General features: G+C 44.5%; 1 long non-coding RNA gene across 1 annotated transcript; it reads left to right on the top strand.

The window, feature by feature from the left end:
• Positions 1-5,711: 5,711 nt before the first annotated feature.
• On the top strand, positions 5,712-6,316 carry LOC133169748 (uncharacterized). The gene is made up of 2 exons (XR_009718447.1): positions 5,712-6,167; positions 6,256-6,316. It is a non-coding gene; the product is annotated as an uncharacterized LOC133169748 (long non-coding RNA).
• The last annotated feature ends 421 nt before the right edge of the window (positions 6,317-6,737 follow it).

Genomic DNA, 6,737 nt, shown 5'->3' with positions numbered 1-6,737 from the left:
CAGATAACTCCAACGCACAAGACTTGAAGCTCAAGTCTTCCTCGAGGGTCAAGCAGAGGTCAGGGAAATGTGACAACTGTACACAAGCCTTTAATGAAAATTTTTAAAATGAGCTTTAGAAATTTAGATAATGATAGTGATGTGAAATTTACAATATCTCATATGACTTATAATTGCTCAAACTCTCATTGTTAGATTCAAGCCATGTTTGTATGTGTTGTCATGTGTTTTGTGAGTTTGTTTGTTTGTTTGTTTGTTCGTCGAGCAGGTGCCAATCGGCGCTTGTCGTCTGCTGAATAAGTGTTGCAGGCCACACGTGTCACCCGCCGCCGTGTCCACCTTTGCGGCCCTGTGATGAGCTCATTCAACCAATTAGATGCAGGTGGGATGCTAATTAGAAAGCGGCATGCGAAGGAGGTAAAAATATCATAATCGTGCACATCTGTACACGCGCAGCCCGCCTTCCAATCTCTCACACTGGGTGACACTCCCACACACGCACGCACAAACACTAAGGCCAATAGAGGCGCGCGTGTGTGTGCGTGTGTGTGTGCACATGCGTGTGTGACAAATTCATGCTGCTCTTCCTCTAATTTGTTTGAGTCTCCAAGAGTTTTTAGTCAAAGACCAACAGACTTTCAGCGTGTGACTTAATTGCCACATTTGTATGCTACCACACACACACACACACACACGCACGCACACACGCACGCGCGCACGCAAATGCACAGTTGCTCTGTTATTGTATGCTTATGTCTAGGACTGTAAAGCGCATGGTCATATGGTGAGGAATTAGCAGGGACATTTGAAAATCACATAACTCGGTGGGGCACCGGGTAGCACGTCCGCCTCAAAGTTAGGAGGGTGCGGGTTTTATTCCACCTCCGGCCCTCCCTGTCCGGTGTTTGCGTGTATTCCCTGGGCACGCGTGGGTTATCTCCGGGCACTCCGGTTTCCTCCCACCGGACCCCTTTACAAGATAAAGAAAAACATGCTTGGTAGGGCGATTGAGCACTCCAAATTGTTCCTAGGTGTGAGCGCGAGTGTAAATGGTTGTTTGTCTCTGTGTGCCCTGCGATTGGCTGCCAACCGGTTCAAGGTGTCCCCCGCCTACTGCCCGTTGACGGCTGGGATAGGCTCCAGAACACCCGCGACCCCCGTGGGGACTTAGCGGTTCAGAAAATGGATGGATGGATAACTGTAAACACGGTCTAGGGCAGGGGTGGGCAAACCTTTTGACTCGCGGGCCGAACTGGGTTCTAAATTTGGACCGGAGGGCCGAACCAGGAGCAGATGGACGTAGTGTTTGTGTGAAGTAATATAAGCGACCTGTTAAGGTCATTGCATAAAAGAGTTTGGCCTTTAGTAGGTAGTAAAGCGTGGATATTCCAAACAAGTTTTTTGAAAACAAATGCATTTACAGCATTAAAAAAAAAAAAAATCACTAAAAACCTGCTATCAGTGATTCTCATAAAATACGACACTCTTATTATGAATAATCTCCATCACTTCAGTGCCTGCAGGTCAGATTAATGAAAGATGTTTGTTTTATGAGATCACATCAAACGGCAAACATTCTGACGAAATATATCATGATCTTGAAGAATCGGTGAAAGCATACATCCAAATAAAGTAATCAAAACGGCAACACGGTGAGGGGTATCTGAAAATCAGAGCAGAGTTTTAACTCACAAACACCTGGTAACAGAGGTGAGGAAACGGGAAACACTTCCTTAAAGTAAGCCTTAAGATTAGTCGCAAACAGGTGGTGCATCAATGTCCTTGAGCATCCTGCCTTGTTTGAAAATGAGAATGGTCGCTAGTTTCAATCCCTGCTGTGTACAAATCATATTCAAAATGCATTTTTTTACAACATACTTGAGAGCCTCCCCTTCATTTTCAGTGGGCACAATGTTGTTGGTCTCCCTTTTTTGCTAGTGCGTTATAGTCTGGAGTAAAATTTGTTGTGGCAATTCTTAGGAGAGATCCGAGGTGTTGGTCCGTTTACCTCGATCTGTGAGGGGTTGATGTTGATGTGGCTGAACGTCATGTCGCGTACGTCGAGCCAAATTGGCCACTCTTTTTTAAACACTCGGCACTGTGTCCACCTTGCTTTTCCTTGGGCGACTCATTTTAATAGAAGGATTCCAGGGGGAGGTTTGTGGGTGGCTTTCGCGTAAAACTGTATCTGAAAACTCAGCGCGCGGATGACAAGAATGCTGTCGTCACAGCCCACGCTCTAAATTCGGGACTGATACAAATAGTGCGCGAGTGCGCCATGTCCGTAGTACTGAGTACGTACACGCATTTGTGAGTGTGCACCGTGCTTTCTGACACGGCTTCCGGTAGTAAATGCGCAGGCGAGCGCTTCACCATCTACTGGGGAAACACAGTCATTGCAGGCAAAATGACCAAAACTAATGTTTAATAATACAATTTATTCAGGGTTGGCGGGCCGGATTAAACGGTCCCGCGGGCCACATCTGTCCCACAGGGCCGTTTAATCCGGCCCGACAAACTTGAATAAATTGTATTATTAATTATTTTTTTGGGTCATTTTCCCTGCAATTACTATGTTTCCCCAATAGATGGGGAAGCGCCCGCCCACGCATTTACTCCCGGAAGTGCGTGTACGTACGTAAGTAGTACGGACCCGGCGCACTCCGCGCTCTATTTCCATCGGTGCTGAATTTCGAGTGTGGGCTGTGACGTCAGCATTCTCGTAATTCGCGCGCTGAGCTTTCAGATACAGTTTAACGTTAATGCCACCCACAAACCTTTCCCTGGAATCCTTCCATTAAAATGAGTGGCCCGAGTAAAAGAAAGGTGGACACCGAGTGCCAAGTGTTTAAAAAAAGAATGGAGAATTTGGCTCGACCTACGTGTGTGAGCCACATGAACGTCAACAAAGCCCGTCACAGGTCTAGGTTAACGGACCGACACCTCGGCTCTATCCTAAGAATTACCACAACAAATTTTACTCCAGACCATGGTGCACTCGCAAAATAGGGAGACCAACATTACTATTGATTTTTTTATTACTTTATTTAGATGTATTGTTTCACTGATTCTTCAAGATGATGTATTTGGTCAGAATGTTTGCCGTTTGATGTGATTGCGCCTCATTCGTAAACATATTTGATAGATTTGACACCTGCAGGCGCTGAAGTGATTGAAACTATTATTCATAATAACAGTGTCGTATTTAATGAGAATCACTGATAGTAGTGTTTTGAGTGAAATAATTTTTTAATGCTGTTAATAAATGCATTTGTTTTCAAAAAGCTTTTTTTAATATCCATGCTTTATCTACTAAAAGCACAAACCTTTTATGCAATGACCTTTACATGTCATTTCTATTACTTCACACAAACACTACATCCATCTGCTCCTGGTTCGGCCCCCCGGTCTAAATTTAGAACCAAATTCGGCCTGCCAGTCAAAAAGTTTGTCCACCCCTGGTCTAGGGTATTTTGCATTATAGCTGGTAGAAGAACAAGATTTTTATTTTGAAATTACTCTTCTTGTCCCACGAAATACAAGTGAATACATATGCAAGTCAACATGTTGCTGTGTCATTTTCTTCGAGATGATGTGCATGTCGTGTGTGTTCACGTTCATACGTGTTGGACATGGAACATGCTCTCCGGAAGAAGGAGGAGGACGGGACCCCCGCCCGCGGCACGACTCCACCTGTTGGCCCGCTGAGAGACGTGCACTTTCATTATCTTCTCCCACCTCACGTCACCTGTCAGCACACACGCGCACAAACACACGCACGCCCGCACGCACACTTTCGAGCGCCACCTCCTCCTACATGAAGCGCCACCTCCTCCTACATGGAGCGCCACCTCCTCCTACATGGAGACGTGTGTGGAGGTTATTATCGGATCATGTCAGCGGGCTGCCGACCGCTGGATCACGCACACGCACACACACGCACACGCACACACACACACACACACACACACACACACTTGCAGCAAATGCAATGTATCAACTCAGGTGTGTTAGCTGCTCTCACATAATGTTCTTCTGACAAGTATGTGTCCATAAGCGTGTACGCGGTGTGTGTGCGTGTGTGTGTGTTTGTGTCATTGAAACATGTCCTCCATGGTCACAGGACATGTCAGTCAGGCCAACACATATGTAAAGTCCATCTCTTCGTTGTCTGTGCCAACGACTTGACTTATCCGAGCTACAGAATTGTCTTCTGCGTTTTTTATTTCTGCTTTGACCTACGTATAATTCTGTCTCAATTCAGTAATTTGGATACAAAGTTGCAGATTTTCTTTCTGCTTTGACTTGCACCACGCAATTCAGTCACAATTCAGCAATTTGGCAAATCGCGTTGATGGGCTTAATAGCTCAATGCTAATATAGTATATTTTTATGCTGCTCTTCTTCTTGTATGTTTTCCTCATAAGGGCGGGATCGTGTACCAGGTCAGGCACTAGCCAGTTCGTGCAGGATATTGAGGTTTGGTTTCAGGAATGTAGATTTACCGGCGGCAGAATGTAGAACGTCCAGTTGGTTGTGACCAGAAAAGGATGATAGGGAGACGGCATAGGGCAGGGGTGTCCAAACCTTTTGCAAGGAGGGCCAGATTTGATAAAGTGAGGGGGCCCGGGGGCCAATAGTTTTTTCAGACATTTCTTAACTATAATTTCATGCAAATACACACTGTTATGAAACAAATTTCATTGTCACAATTGTCTTTATTTTTCAAATGACAAAATAACCAAATATAAGCCATTCAGGCAGATGTGAACAACTCTAAAAACACAATTTCTGCCTTTCATTCATATCTGAAGAGTCAGATAATATTGAACAAACTTTTTGAAATACCTTACATTTACAGTTTAAGTAAATGTTTAAAATTATTTTTGCCTCATGAACATTTTAAACAGGAGTTATAAGTAATACAAATTTGTCTGTTATTATTTTATTATATATTATATTTATATTATATTTTATTTGCTCTTGTCATTTACAATATCTTTCAGAAAGTAATAGTTTGTGTCATGTCTACAGGTTTATAACATCAACAGTATTAACACGGCCACTTTGTAATATTTAATATTAAGTAATATTTATTTTTTATTTAATTTGGACTCTCAGCCCCGCGTGAAGAATCGCTGTTGTGATGCCATTACAACTTGGAGCTGTTTCACTTTATCAGTGCGGTTACTCCCTATTAGCTTGTCGTATGTGTCAGCATGTTTAGTCTAAGAGTGTCTCTTTAGGTTGAAATCCTTAAACAAGGCAACCGTCTCTTTAGAAATTAGACAAACACAATTGCCTTGATTTTCAGTGAAGAAGTATTGTTTGTAATTCCCATTTCTCTTGAATGCGACGGCCCTCAATGTCAACTGTCCTCGTTTTCTTTGCAGTCGCCATGGCAGAAATGAACGGCGAGGGGTGGTGCTGCCACCCTTAGGTAATAGAAGGATTTACAGGTTCAACTTTTATTTTTTTTTATATTTAGTTTGACAGTAGGCGGCTCGGTGGCGCACTTGGGTAGCACGTCCGCCTCACAGTTAGGAGGGTGCGGGTTCGATTCCACCTCCGCCCCTCCCTGTGTGGAGTTTGCATGTTCACCCCGGGCCCGCGTGGGTTTTCTCCGGGCACTCCGGTTTCCTCCCACATCCCAAAAACATGCTTGGTAGGCCGATTGAACACTCCAAATTGTCCCTAGGTGTGAGTGCGAGTGCAAATGGTTGTTTGTCTCTGTGTGCCCTGCGATTGGCTGGCAACCGGTTCAAGGTGTCCCCCGCCTACTGCCCGATGACGGCTGGGATAGGCTCCAGCACGCCCGCGACCCCAGTGGGGACTAAGCGGTACAGAAAATGGACGGATGGATGGATAGTTTGACAGTGCAGGCGGTCCATAAATAATACATTATGTTACTGCTATATTTCGTTTCTTTTCATTTTCTGTGTATTTTCATTATTATTACCGTTGAGTGCCACCAGAGGGCGCTATAGTGTAAGTGAGCTTTGTAAGAAGAAGTAGAGGTTAGTTTCGAAGAAGAAGCGATCTCTCGAGAGATCGAAAGATGCGTGACTGAAGCGTGGTCACAAAGCTAAGTTGTTAAGAAAGTTAAGAAACAATAAGAAGAAGAAGACGACTGAAACTAATTCCTCTCTCGGTACTCAGCCAACGAGGTATTGTTTGTATGTTGTATTTGTCAGAATCGTTTTATGTGTTAAATGTCTTTCTTTAAGCTAATTGTTGTTTGTTTTGTGCTTTTAGTTTTCACGGTGTGTTTATGAGTCTGAACAAGCTGGATTCAATAAATCCATCAGTTGAGAAAGCCACTTGTGTCTGTTGGTACCTGGAGGAGTTACACATTATAAGACCGAAGCTGCGGGCCGTATGAAATCTGATCGGGGGCCGGATTTGGCCCGCGGGCCGGACTTTGGACATGACTGGCATAGGGGCTGCAGGACGAACTAGCGAGTCGAAGGTCAACCTGCAGCTGTTAGGCAGAGCAATGCGGTCAAGAGTCGCCAGGTATAAAGCATGGAGACTGGAAGACTCGGGTTGCGCACTCTACATTTTTTCCTGGGCGTGAGGCACTTCACTCTGACATCAGTTGAATAAAATCTTTTCCCAATCAGCTGTGTGTCACTGAAGTTTTCCTTCCTGGGCCAGCCACCATCCATACCTTTGAAAACCAGCTGACCACCAAAGACAACTCCTCACACTAACATGAATGTCGAAATAACATTGGC

The sequence above is a fragment of the Syngnathus typhle genome, linkage group LG16 (assembly GCF_033458585.1).
Source record: "Syngnathus typhle isolate RoL2023-S1 ecotype Sweden linkage group LG16, RoL_Styp_1.0, whole genome shotgun sequence".
In the NCBI taxonomy this organism is placed as follows: domain Eukaryota; kingdom Metazoa; phylum Chordata; class Actinopteri; order Syngnathiformes; family Syngnathidae; genus Syngnathus; species Syngnathus typhle.
This window is presented reverse-complemented; position numbering and strand designations above follow the sequence as displayed.